This window comes from Protopterus annectens, chromosome 2.part2 (assembly GCF_019279795.1).
Source record: "Protopterus annectens isolate FY-2018-M chromosome 2.part2, PAN1.0, whole genome shotgun sequence".
Lineage (NCBI taxonomy): Eukaryota > Metazoa > Chordata > Ceratodontiformes > Protopteridae > Protopterus > Protopterus annectens.
Window position 1 is genome coordinate 286,922,947 of NC_056730.1, and position 15,896 is coordinate 286,938,842.

Here is a 15,896-nt window from a genome sequence, read left to right on the forward strand (position 1 = left end):
CAACCCCCACACAGTATCATAGCAGGACAATCCCCACCCAAATGTACAAAATACCTGTGTGTTTAAGGTCCAGCAAGGTTGTAGGTAGGCATACTTAGTACTGGAATTGTCCAGTTTTCATGAGCATCCTGTGCTAATGTTAGCAAAAAAAACACGAACTGTGCAGAAGTGAGTACATTAATAACCATAGCATAGCAGTTCAGAAACAGTTCATATGCCAAATGAAAACATCTCAATAACTACATATGTATGGCAGCTAATTGTATAAGTAGAAAATAAACTACATACTCCCATGTATCTTGTGTTAGCATTTGTAGGGGTGAGTACAATTCTACACTGTCAACTGTGTACTGGAAGTGGCAACATTCAGGTCTGAGTACAATATTCAAATCACTGGCTACACCCCTAGCATCAGTTATAAGAAGTATACCAACCTTCTGACTAACACAATGGTGTCCACAGCAAACAAGCATTTTTCCCAATTTGGAAAGCTGAAAGGGCTACGCCTACCTGACTTAGCAATTTATAGTATTGGGTTGCTATGACAGTGAGTACTGCAAGTACCTCACAGCAGGCTGCATGCAATTGCCAAATGGTGGCCACCAATTGGTGCAGAGGCCATCACATGCACATGTGCAGATACCCATAAAATCAGGCTGTACTTGCTGCCCACACATGCAATCATTTCATTGCAGGTACGGAGGGAGAGGGAGAGAGAGAGAGAGAGAGAGAGAGATGGATGCAGATGCAGACAACAGCTGCAGAAAAAAAGAAAAACGAGAAAAAGAGAAATATACTGAAAGAAAAAGTAATATATTGAAAGAAAAAATAAAAAATAAAAGAATATGTTGAAAAAATATATATTGAAAAAATTATATTGGAAAAAAATAATATATTGAAAAATAAATAATATATAGAAAAAAAATTATATTGAAAAAAAATATATATCTCAAAAAATAAATAAGATATAAAAAATAAATCTATAACAAAACACACAGAAACGACAAATACGAACACATACAAATGAAAGGTATGTAACAGCTATGTATTTACTGGCATGTAGTAGATGTTTATGAAGAGTACTCTACATAGTTTGAATCATCCATATGTGGCAGCAGTACGTATCTATGCACAGATGCCCTGCATAACTACTGGCATGGAGAAATCAGTGTGTAGCTGTGTGCAGTGGGATATGACTGTGACATATGTAGTTCAGCATTAAATGTCAAACATCTGATACATTTTATCTGTGTTCTGTACAGTAGTGTGTACAATGTCTGTTTGGGGGAGTAGCACATACGGTTATATAAACATGGATGTGACAGAGTATCAAATGCATGATAGTCATATTAATGTGTAGCTTAGCATTGGAAACAGCTGTACCAGGCTAGTATGCTAATCTAGCATTTGCAGCTATATATACACCCTCTAATATTACTGTGTGCGCACATGTGACACCTGTTCATGTTGCAGCAAGGCCCAACAGGTCAGCCGTGAGGTACATGAACTTACAACAGTGTGGACCTTGTGTGTGTATAGCACACACATATGGAGAGATCTGTCTGTGTCAGATATAGTAGCATCTGCACATGTGCATAGAACAAGGGACATACTGCAACTGTTTGTGAAGGGTGGACATATATATGTTGTTGAAGGTTATGTGCATATATCTATGTAGGTTGTAGTGTGTGGCAAACAATACAGCATACAGTGCTGGTATATGATATGTGGTGGTTAAACGCTGTGGGTTTGATTCGTCAGGTTTGCAGTGTTGCAGCCAGTGAGGCCTGCTAAACTTACATGGGCTGAGAACACCTTCAATGCATTCCGCACAACACTGTGCAATATTATGACATAACTGTATACCTCACAACCTTCACATAATTGATACCCCCCCCATGAAAGGTGGAATGTATATGTTCCTATATGTATATCTATATGTACACCAATGGATATTTATATGTATGTGTGTATATATATATATACATATATATATATATATATATATATATATATATATATATATATATATATATATATATAGATAGACAGATAGATATAGATAGAGAGAGAGGGAGAGAGAGAGACAGAGACATATTTACTGCAACAGATACCTGGTGACAAAGCCATGGACTCAAGCTCAATGTTGACACTGCATTGGCATCCCTTCTTGCAAAAACTCTGTACCCATTAACTACCACATAGGTGGTAGTCTACTAAACACCGAAGTTGTGATAAGAGACCATGGGACACAGGTGGACAGTAGTCTCCCCTCTGATAACCACAGTGCCACACTAGTCATGTCATCTGTCTACGTGGAACACGTCATCACAAAAGGTGTGTCATCCAGGGAAATATAGGTCAGTGTTCCCCTCTACTCATCCCACATAAAGCCCATTATAGAGTACAATGCCCAATGTGGTATGTACCTCACAAGACATCTACAGCAACTGGAAATGACAGACATACCTCACAAAGAGTAATACTGGCCTCAAACAGATGCCCTATGCAGACCGTCTCACAAACCCACAGCTAGACTGTGTCGCATACCGCCTACCCAGAGGTGACCTCTGCCTAACATACTAAGCTATATCAAACCCAGAGCTGTTGGACATGCTCCACATAAACAGATCACAATCCCTACGAGCTACATGCTCTAGGGACCTAAACCTGGTGACCTCAATAAACAGCACATGCTGAAGGGATAGATTCCTATCTCAGAGACATCCCATACTCTGGAACAAACCACCTATCAATAGCAAACAAAGCACCTAATTAGCAGTCACCATAAATAATCCTGATGATTGTATGGGAGATAGGAAATACACCCTGGGAATCACCACTGTGGCTCTGCTTGTCAGGGCTACGTGAAACATAATTACCTGTGTGTCAAAGGCCAGGGTAGAGTATGGATAGAACTCTATAGGCCCTAGGGCCAATAGCCTATTACCTACCTATGAAGTGATACACACCCACATGTACTTGTTGCAATAATTGCTATGTGATGTTGACTGAGTGTGATGGTGAATGTGTCAGAGTTCTGTATATATGTGATAGCTTAGTGGGAAACTGTTTCTGTCATGGTATTATGTGTCCTAGCTGTGATCCCAGCAAAAGATGTGCATGCAATTGCTAGGCAGTAAAAGCAGTATGCCATACGGTCTGTCGTAGTCCCTTGGTGTCGACTGGGGTGTCCTATTGTAGGCTAAAGCAGTACATGTATGCTTATTGAGTGTTACTGCTGGTGAATACAACTCCTGTATGAACTGTAGTACTACCTGATGCTGTATGCCTAAACAGCACAATATGGTGTATATCCACATTTCTTGGATATGTCCACATTTCTTGGAACCACTGTTTTGTGTGTTCCCTGTAGTCCTCACAGATTACATACCTCAGGCATAGGTTTTCGTAACTACTGACACACAGTACTGTATGGTAGACAGGTAAAGGTCATCTGGGTTGCCATACCTTTGTATCTGGTATGTATGTCTGATGTGTGTGTGGGTATGCCTGTACCATGGCCTCAGTCATATGTGTGTTACAGGATATAGGTGCGTATCTAGCAACATGTATAGTCTAGTACAGCAGTATGCCACCTATATTAATGAATGTGCACATTTGTTAGGCAGGGGGTTTGCCATCAACGACTAGTGTGGTATACTGGTAATACTGTAACTGGACTTTACAATCATTGCAATGGATTACATATTTCTTGATGCATCAGCTTGATATATATACCTCCTGTGGCTAGGTGGTGCATTGTGTAGCATACAGTGTGCCATGTACTGCTTATAGTCTTACATACTGGTTTATCTTTGTTGCTGTGCAAAACATGGTTTGATATATAGAGTGTGGCAGGCACTGTCAGGCAGTTGTGGGCTGAGCACTGATATGTGGTATTGAAAGTGTGTATCCTCTGACAGCCAATAGGTTGCTATATATGGCAGTTAATTGATATCTGTACTTTAGAATGCTAAGTGTGCCACATGACTTGCTCGCACATATTGTTTCATTGTCTTCCAGGGTCATGTCCCACCATCATAACCCCACCTATAGCCCGGTAGAGGAGGAACAGATAACAACAAGCCTGGTGCAGCACTATGCCCTGCTATTCTCCAGAACAAGCCAGGACCAGCATGAGCGGACTGCACTGTGGCAAGGTCTTGTCCATAGGGTAAATGGCATAGGCATGCATAACCGGACATATGAGCAGGTACGCCATCACTGCAGTGATTTAATTAGACATGTCTGGCAGCATGAGTCTGATATCCATAGACAACAGCTTGCCACATGTGGTGGGGTAGCCATCCATCCCCCCCCCTCACCAGAGTGGAGGAGCTGCTCTTGAGCCAGGTGGCTCCTGTCCAACAACAACAAGTAACATGTATCATCATGGAGTCCGGAGCCACACAGCAAGTTGACACAGAGCGTGCAGGTAACATGGCATAGCTGTAGATTACTGTTACCTCTATTGGTAGAGCATGCTTATATGAGATGTGTACTGTGTAGTTAGAAGATGTGGTGCCTAGTGTTGTGAAATACTAATAATTAGGAATATAATCTGTAGGCCTGTGACTGTCAATCATTGTACTACATTGCAAACACACAGTAGCAATGCCACAGTTGTTGCCACTGACAAACTGTCTCATATCCTTGTAGGTCCCTCTGGTGTGACAGCAAGGCAGCAGACCCATGCTGGTGAGTGTGTTCTACATTTAAAATTGCTAATTATATGTGCATGTCATAGGTGAGGTGTAGGCCATGTACACGTATCACACCTACGCATAATGCATGCTGTGCATGTTTGCTGTGAGACTATGCACATCCCAGTAATGTGGGTAGCTGCCTAAAACACATACAATACACAGAACGTACCACACAATTGTGGCAACACTGTAGTGGACATTGGATAGGCAGAGTCGATACACATGCACACAACATACACAACTTTGTCATACTCAGTACACGTTAACATGCTACACATGGCGTATTCAGACACCCGCTGCAAGGTCACACTCCAGTATCCCAAATGTCATCCACACAGCACACATAATATACCTAAGGGGTAGATGCCTCTCATGTGGCTGTGCGACACTCTTCAACACATAACACATTCATGTAGTAGAAACTGGAAGCCAACCACCACGTAAAATCAATTCTTTATTGAAACAGGAGAATAAGCGCTTTCGTGTGCATCCACAAAGGCACGCTTCTTCAGATTCAATAAACATAATAAAAATCACTCATTATATATAAAAAACAGTGATTAATTAGATGCAATTACCCAATTAAATTCAGTTGTTAGTTAATTATTTAGTTATTTAACCCTTTAGGTATAGCTTAAAAAATGTTTTCTTTTAAAACTAGTTGAATAACATCAACTCTAAACAATGAAATAGTATGAAAACTATACAGGACGCAGCACAAAACAATCTTCCAAGTCTAACAAAATACTTTTGTGCTGATATATATAAGGGCTGTAAACATCTGAGACTATGAAACTTATAAAAATATTAAACTAATATCAGCATTAAAGCTCTAATGGCAAGGTTATTTGGATAAACAGCATTAAATACATGGTTCAAAATACAATATATCAAAGCATAGGGCTTACTATTAAAAATGTATATAAGTATATTCTAATATACAAGATATAATATAAAACATACATATAATTTCATCTGATATGGACTATGTTAAGCAAATACTTATAAAAGTTTTTCATTATATATAAAATACAATGATATGTATATTATCAGTACCCCAAAATCAGGAAATTTATATTTATAAACATTACCAACAATAGATTTCATATACCTGAATACCAAATCCATTTATGATGGAAGACATACAGCAATTTTAATGCATATGTACATATCCTACCATCATCATTCAAGGCTTTTATACAACATTGATAGTGTGTTAAAAAACACATAAGGACAAACATTCAATATATTGGATATTTATACGTAAGTAACTATTTAGTATGACCTAATGAAATATATGTTTCTGGAATCTTATTAGAAATGTTGTGAATAACAAATCAAGCATACTAACCATTGTGTAAATATATAAATAAATTAATAGAAAATATATGAAAAAAATATATATATATATGTCCAAGAATGTATGTAACCCTAAACACCATATCTAAGTATAAAGTCCCAAAATAAAGGACATATTAATATTTACGTTTCTTTAGAAATGATCTAATGCTCACATAGGTATTCAGTCCTGGGTAATTTTGTGCCCTAAATCTGAATATCCAATCTAGCTCTAGGTTTTCTAGGTCATTAAAGTTATCACCCTTCCTAATGTTTAGTTCTCTCTTTTGTAGGACCCTGAATAAAAACTTATGTTCAGGAAATTCTGCAATGTGTTTAGATAAAGCATTCCTGTGGTCAATTTTCTTGATGGCATATATATGTTCTTGTATTCTATCTTTAAATCGTCTTGTGGTCATGCCTACATAAAATGCAGGACATGACTCACAAGTTGCCAGATAGATAACATTGCTGTCTTCACAGTTTGCTATACATCTGAATTCAAAATTAAACAATAGTTCAGGGTGAAAAAACTTTTCTCTTTCGAAATCCATTGACAAGAGCTACACTTTCCACAGGGATGAGTACCAATATTAATGTTGTTACTTAAATTTAAATTTCTAAATGTTAAATTAGCAGGTCTTTTTTTCATTACATAATATCCTTTTTAGATTCTTTGAGTTTTTATATGTGAAAGTGGGTCTTCCACCTATCAGTTGTTTGATTTCATCGTTAGTAACTAAAATAGACCAATTTTTTGTGATAATGTCAGTTAAATATTTATTGTCACTGGTATAGTTGATTACACATCTAACATAACATGAATCCATTTGTGAGGGGTTACTATTGTATCCATTAGAAAAATTCAAAGATTTAGAAAAACCAAAAGAATTAGAGGAGCCATAATTTCTATGGGAAGTACTTTCCTGCATAAATGAGTCTTTTATCTTAACTACCATATCCGAATTATATCCTCTATCTAGGAAAAGTTGTTCTAATTTATTGAATTCAATATTTCTTTCATCTATTCCTTGACATAATCTATCTATCCTAGTATATTGTCCCTTAACTATGTTTTTAAAAATGAATCTTGGATGCATGCTGTCATATTGCAGTAACGTATTTTTCCAACATTTTTTCCTGTATAACGATGTTTTAAGTCCCCCTTGTCCATCCTTTTGGATTTTGAGATCAAGAAAGTTAATGTCAGAGGTTGAATGTTCAATTGAAAATCTTAAAAAGTCTGTTGTTTTCTCTAGGTCAGATATAAAACTTTGTAGTTCATGTAAAGTTCCATCCCATAGCAAAAGTATATCATCTACAAATCATTAATATAGAAGTACCTTTTTATAGTTGGGATGTGGAACATTCATGTTAGGCAATGTCCCCTATTGGGCACCATACAAACCCATGTAACAACTGGCTGTGAAATGGTGAATGTAGCCATGGTACTGCAGTTCCGATACAGCATGGTATGTGCCAGTCTGGCACACATTAGTAGCCTTGAGTGACCACATGATACTGCATGATGATGGCTCACGGTACTACACCCCATCCAGTTACAGTGACCACAGTACCACACATAGCATTAATTGCTATGCACTTCAATGTTGTCTGTGTGCAAACATATGCACCGATACACAATATGCATAGCAATCACCATTTGTACAAAGTGACACATATATGTCTTGTAATGCTATTGAGTTTATAGGTCACATGACACACACTGTGTATGTGTGATGTTTAATGTTGCAGTTGTGTTGTAGCATGCCATGTTATGGCTGGCACTGGCATGTCCACAATATGTCCTACACTCACCATAACCACTGTACAATGGCTATGTTGAGCAATGGTATTCCATCAGGTACACATGCACCACTCATCCTGTGTGTATGCATAGCATGCATGTGCTAAACCTGTGTCCACAATTATCTGCTAAAGACACAGATGCTCTAATCAGAAATGGATATCTATGTGACACACAGATACACATCCAGCCATGGTATGTATACCTGTGAGTGATGGTGCACAGGACATTACAGAGCTTTTAATACTTGCACAGCAATGTTGTGTCCATGTACACATTGCGTTCCAGGGTGAGGCCAATCACTGAACAACAACACACATGCATCAAAGCCATGTATACTGTTATTAGCAAGGGCTGTCTACACCTGCACTGCATGCTGTTGAGCAACACACATCCTGCATGCTGACACGTGTGATATAACTGTTTGCCTTGTGATACTGTACCCCACCATCACCCGCTATTGAGTATGTTCTGGATTGCTGGTGGTGTGTGTGTGTGTGTGTGTGTGTGTGTGTGTGTGTGTGTGTGTGTGTGTGTGTGTGTGTGTGTCTGTTTTAGTGAGGAGTGCATTTGTGTGCATGTGTGCATGTGTGCATGTGTGCATGTGTTCATGTGTGCATGTGTGCATGTGTGTATGTGTTCATGTGTTCATGTGTTCATGTGTGCATGTGTTCATGTGCTCATGTGTGCATTGTGTGCATGTGTGCATGTGTTCATGTGTTCATGTGTGCACGTGTGCATGTGCGCATGTGTTCATGTGTTCATGTGTGCATGTGTGCCGACATCATGTACAGGTAGTAAAGTGTGTTTCCTGTCTTCCTCTCACAGGTGCTGACTTTGGGCTGGTTCACTGCAGCGGGGAAAATAATGACACTGAGCAAAATAGTGATGATGATGATAGGTGTGTTGAGGCACAGGCATGTTTGCCAGGGTCTGTCATTGGGCCACCAATCGACAGTACACAAGTGCCAATCCCATCCATGCACACAGTCATACTGCCAATACATCCATCACCAATGCCCTTAGCTGAAGGACAGTGTACAGTCAGCATTGGCCAGGACAGTGTGGTATCCATGGCACATGCATCCTGACACAGCAGCCATACCCGGATGTCTGGAAGGGTACCACATAGGCAGATGTCCATGGGTTCTCATCAGAGCACTGCTGCTCATCATGCCACTGGCAGACGTGCCACAGGTCTTACAACCTCACGCATGTTCCAGGCTGTCATGGAGGCACAGGCACGTATGGAATGGTACACCAGACAGGGACTAAGGGCACAGAGGGCATATACCGCCGTAATTGACAGTATCCGTGACCTAGCAGGTGCCATACATAATTACACCGAGGTCACTGATAGACATTGAGGAGAGACATTAGATGTCCTCCGCAATGTCATGTCCATGTGTCAGGACAGTGCAGGATGGTTGAGTTGTCAATGTGGATGTATGCCAGCAACATCAGCAGCTGGCAGTCGCTGCGGACATCCCTCAAGTCACAGCCACTCCCATAGTGCCAGTACCAGCCCCAGCAATGTTGGGAGTGGGCTGTCCATAGAACGTCCTAGAAGACCACATGCACGTGGCTCTGGACAGTCCCAGCAGGGACCTGGGTCCAGTGTACAGCCATCCACCTCTGGAGATAGTACCCAGTCTGGCTTAGTACCTGATAGTGTCAGTAGCACCTCTACCAGGCACAGGTACAGTATCCATGGCCAGAGACAGTGATCTGTAAAGCCTGGCAGGTACAGTCCGTGGCTGTCCCACAAATACCCGTATATGGCAGCCACATGGTGGAACTGTGTGCATGCAGACACACACACACACATGAACCAGACACCTAGGGCTAACACACACCCGCACACATTACATCAACATTGGCCCATAGCAGTACTCTTGCCCCTTACACACACACACACACACACACACACACATACACACACATGTCGATTGGATGGCTCACTGTAGGCCTCTGGCAAACCAACAACACATCCTGTGCATATGATGAAACCTGTGCCACCTCCTGTCATCTGTAACATCAATGCAGGAACAGGCTACCATGGTGCTGATGCACAGGGTGACTTTATAGCAGTATAGCAATGTTACCATGTTGTCAGCAGTAGAGTGTAATGATATGCTTGAAGGTATAGCTGAGCAGGCATGATGCATTAAAGCTATGATTGTCATTGTAGTATTGTTTACACCAGTGTTAGTTAAAATAGTGTATTGTCCGCCCACGTGCCACTTGGCTGATGTGTGTAGTATTGGCAACATGTGTTAGAGAGTGGACAGTATGTGTTGGATGTGTGTAGCACAGATTTGCAGGTGTACATCTGTGAACATGGTGGAGGTGCACTGTCTGCATGTACGTGCATAGTGGACACATGGGTAGGGTGACATGCACTGTATTACACAGTAACACTCCATAGTTTCTATTGGTGGCCAGTATGCATTGTACTACACACATTTCGGAACCTGACTACACATGCGTGTATGACATGGTTTGACACTGTGCTGTGGGTGATACTGTTACTATCTGTCATTGTTCTGCATTCTGGTAGCACACATAACTTCAACAGCCTGACCATATCCAACCGTTAGATTATGTCTTCACAACTGACACACAGCTGTAGGACACACAGCAACATTTGGATCCTTCAGGTACTATACTATGCCAGTAACCAGTGGTATTCACCTGCACCCATTACTGAGACCACTCCTGTTTGGCATATAGCTCTCTTAGGTACAAGCAATCACAGTAGGGATATGTCTGTCCACATCTGGTAATGCATACTGTGGCCTATAATGCATTCTCTATATGACACACACATCCTCCACAAGGGTATCATACAGACAGATACCTGTTGTCAAACCCATGCTGTAAAGCTATTAGCCAAACTAAGCATAGTCATCCACCTTTATGGAACATAGTACCCCCACAGTACCACATAGGTAGTAGCCACATACATGATGAACAGGTACCGATGTGTACATGCAACCAAGTGTTACATCATCTCTCCTTTGATAATCACATTTCCTAAGGTATTTTGAAATACCTCGGTGGATCACATAAGCAATAAGGGGTCTGCATGCATATCCACAAAGGCTGTTGTACACCTATAATGAATAGTCATCATTGACAGACTTTGCTGCGTTAAAACAGGACTGACATATACCTCGGCCATAAACCCTCACTCACACAGTTCAATAGAAACCATAATGAGTGTGTGTGACATGGATGACCTAGGCCAGGGATCACTGCAGTGGCTGGCCTTGTCACAAGCATACAGATGTGACCTAAGGTCTGGGAAGCAGCAGCACAGTCTGGCAAAGATGACAGTTATGTTCTTGGAGAAAGCAGGGTTCACACACATGCAATAATTGTGGTAACATGTACGTATATGTATTTGCCACATAGCTACCTCGCGTGCAATGCATACTGATATGTCATACAGTAGTAAAAGCAAAACCCACAGCACATTAACCAACAGTGCCACACACACTGAGTGCAGGATTCAAATCCCTACCTAACTACTTTATGATACTAGAGGAATATGCATTAACATGACGAGCTATACACATTACTATGAGTTCTCTTTTCCACAGGTATATTTGTAGGATGGTGACATCATCAGACTTGACAATGATAAGTATACCACCTGTAAGATGTTCTACTACTCTACAAAGAGATTGCTCCTCTCCCAGGTAATTACACACAAACACAGTTGTCAACTGCAGGATTCAAATCCCTATCTAACTACTTCATGATATTAGAGCAGTATGCATTAACACGACGCACTATACACATTACTGGGATGTCTCTTTTCCACAGGTATATTTGTAAGATGGTGACATCATCAGACTTGACAAAGATAAGTATACCACTTGTAAGGTGTTCTACTATTCTACGAAAAGGTTGCTCCTCTCCAAGGTTATTACACACAAACAGGTGTCAAGTGCAGGATTCAAATCCGTATCTGACTACTTCATGATACTAGAGGAATACGCATTAACACGACCCACTATACACATTACTGTGAGTTCTCTTTTCCACAGGTGTATTTGTAGGATGGTGACATCATCAGTCCTGACAAAGATTAGTATACCACTTTTAAGGTGTTTGAGTACTCTCCAAAAATGTTGCTCCTCTCCAAGGAGATCACACACTTGTTAAGTGCAGGATTCAAACCCCTACCTAATTGGTTTATGATACTACAGGAGTGCACATTTACACGACACACTATACACATTACTGTGAGTTCTCTTTTCCACAGGTATATTTGTAGGATGGTGACATCATCAGACCTGACAAAGATTAGTATACCACTTTTAAGGTGTTTGAGTACTCTCCAAAAAGGCTGCTCTTCTCCAAGGAGATCATACACTTGTCAAGTGCAGGATTCGAACCCCTACCAAACTTGCTTATGACACTACAGGAGTATGCATTTACATGACACGCTATACACATTATTGCAAGCTCTCTTTTCCACAGGTATATTTGTAGGATGGTGACATCATCAGACCTGACAAAGATTGGTATACCACTTTTAAGGTGTTTGAGTACTCTCCAAAAAGATTGCTCCTCTCCAAGGAGATCATACACAAACAGACACACACACACTTGTCAAGTGCAGGATTCAAACCCCTACTTAACTGGTTTATGATACTACAGGAGTATGCATTTGCATGACGCACTATACACATTACTGTGAGTTCTGTTTTCCACAGGTATATTTGTAGGATGGTGACATCATCAGACCTGACAAAGATTAGTATACCACTTTTAAGGTGTATGAGTACTCTCCAAAAAGGTTGCTCCTCTCCAAGGAGATCACACACAAACACTTGTCAAGTGCAGGATTCAAACCACTACCGAACTGGTTAATGATACTACAGGAGTACACATTTACATGACACACTATACACATTACTGTGAGTTCTACTTTACACAGGTATATTTGTAGGTTGATGACATCATCAGACTAGACAAAGTAGGTTACATTAGGTGACATTGGGTGGGCTACATAGAAGGCATGCCTAAACACTTTGGCCATGTGATCATCAAAGGAGAGTTTACTATCTAACTGTGTCCCCAGGGCCTTCATGACTTTCTGGAGTACCACCTATGTGGTAATTTGTTTGCACTTTGTTTTAGCCAAAGGGGATGACTATGCATTCTTTGGCATTCTACTTGGGGCATTGTTTTGACACCAGGTATCTGTCTCTGTAAGCCCCTTCTTGAGGATGTGTGTGCCAGCCATAGAGTCGATTATGGACCACAGTTAGCAGTCATCTGCAAACCTGTCCAGCCATACTCCTCCCATGCTTGCCTGTACCTCTAAGCAGTGTCTACTGAACAGGTGGGGTCCCAGAGCCAAGACCTGTGGGATGCCATTTGTGACTGTCTTAGAGTCAGACATGGCACCCGCAACTCTGAACATGTGTGTTTGATCTGTGAGCCACTTGGCCACACATCCTGTGACATAGCTGTTGATGTTCAGGCTGGTAAGCATGTCCATGATGACAGAGTGGGGAATGGTGTAAAAAGTCCTTAGTGAGGTCCAGGTGGGTTGTGTGGACTACTTTCACCTCCATCTATGTCCTTGGTAACTGTTTGATGTAAGTCAACTATGTTTAGGAGGTGGGATCTGCCTTTAACAAGGTGAGGTTGTGTAGAATCCAGTGTCTGGAGGTCCCCAATGTCACTGTTTATGGGTTCCATGACAATTTGCTCAGTAGCTTTGTAGACCAGGCTGAGTAGACATATAGGGCAATGGTTTTCAGGTTCTGTTGTGGCACCCCCTTTCTGGGGCTGGATGACTGTTAGTGTGTGCCATTCTTTGGGTACATACCCTGTGGTACAATTGAGTCAGGGCAGTGAATGTAGGTGAGGGTGTAGTTCCTTTTGGGCCTAGTGTAAGACGCAGCCTGGGACACCATCCAGTCCCATTGATGCTGTGTTCTTGGCTTTGGAGAGGGCTGTCTTTACCTGCATGTCCATGATGTCTGGGGCTCTGCATCCTTCTGTGATGGACACAGGCCCTTTTGGGGGTGATGGGGGGAAGTTAGCACTGAACTTGTCCCCCAGGATGTGGGCAATGAAAGTTGGTTCAGTGTATTCCTTGCCATTTGTCAGTAGCTGACAGAATATTTGGAAGTTGACACCTACATGTCTGGTATAGCTACCGCAGGATTTGTGGTTGTTATTCTTACAGTCCTTGGCAATTTGTCTTTTGAAAGTGTCCTTGAATTATTTTATGAGCGATCATTACTTATTCCTAATAATGATCAGTGATGCCTTTCCTTTAGTGAAGTTGGCTCTATCAGGTGTTAGTTTCCTCCTTCTGTTGTCTAGCTTATTTATGGGCAAAAAACCACCAGATTGTTTTCTTATTTTTGGAGGAGTACATCTTGGTTTTATTTGTAATGTCTCGATCCATGCATCCCTGTAGATGCTCATAGGATGCACTTGTAACTGATTTGGCAGATTGTATGCCATTATCCTACAGCAAGAAGTCTTTGGAACTTTTCACTTTTGTCTTGGGATGTGTGCAGTTTGCGTTTGAAAATGTCTTCATGGTGGTTTACTTGACTGGGTGGGGGGGGGGGCCGGATGTGGATGTCCAGTGTGATTACTTTATGATCTGATATTACCAGCAAGGGTTTTATCTCTGTTGTGGAACACTGGTACCAGTGGTGGCTGGTGACTTCAAATCATAGGGGGGCTGCAGGAGACAGCTGGATGGGTGTGGCCAACAAGACAGGGTGTGGCCAACAAGACGGGGTGTGGCCAACAAGACGGGGTGTGGCCAACAAGACGGGATGGCTATGGTGCAATGGGATCAATGCTTCACATACTTATTTACATGAAATAAATGCTCAGTCAGTATGGCACATGCTGAATAGTCTACACAGCACACATTGTTACATACACACATTGGTTTGAACACTTACCTCTGCGGTATACTGCAAACAGTAGTTCATACTCAGTTTCTGCACCTGAGGAGAAGCTGTCATGCACCTTAGAAGCTGTGGTCTGGAACACACATCAAGTCATACTGCATTTCTCCCAACTCCTTTTTCATGGAGGCTCAAAAGGGACAGTTTTAAGTTTCCCAAAGCAAATAATATTCACATGACCCCCAGCTGGTTCCAAATAGGTGCTTGCAGTCTTGTTCCAGTTAGGGGTTTGCCACATCAGATCTGTTTCCATTGGTTCCTGTCCTCTGCATCTTGCTCTGTCACCACATCACTTCCTGTACCACATCCATAAATCTAATTACAAGTCCTTCCTCTTTTCTTCCCTGGCAGCTCCATCCTTAGCATCCTTCTCCCAATATACCTAGTAGCATCCCTCAGCACATGTCCAAATCACACTACCTTTGGGCATGCCTTCCCCTTCACATATCCAGGTATACACAAGCACCAAAATGAAACATTTCCCAAACACTGACACAGTAATGAATAATTTTCCCCAGTAACCCGTTCATTAGTTTGTATTGTGTATTGTATTGTGCACAAGCACTGAAATGACACAAATTATTTTGCCCAGTGGTCGCTTCAGCTGTCTGACCATGTATGCACAAGCACTTCCCTGATACACGAATGAATTTCCCCAAGCAAAATCTTCATTACTATGTCCAGGTATACACAAGCACCAAAATTAAACACTTCACAAATACTAACACAGTATGAATAATTTTCCCAAGTAACCCTTCATTAGTTTGTACTCTGTATGCACAAGCACTAAAATGACACAATAAATTATTTTACACAGTTTTCACTTCAGCAGTCTGACCATGTAAGAACAAGCACTTCCCTGATACACAAATTCCCTATGCAAAATCTTCATTACTATGTCCAGGTATACACAAGCACTGAAATGAAACATTTCCCAAAAAGAAAAAAAGACCCCTTCAGTAAAATCTTCATTACTATGTCCAGGTATACACAAGCACTGAAATGAAACATTTCCCTAAAAGAAAAAAGACCCCTTCAGTAAAATGTCCAATTACAATATGCAAAAGCACTAAAATTAAACAT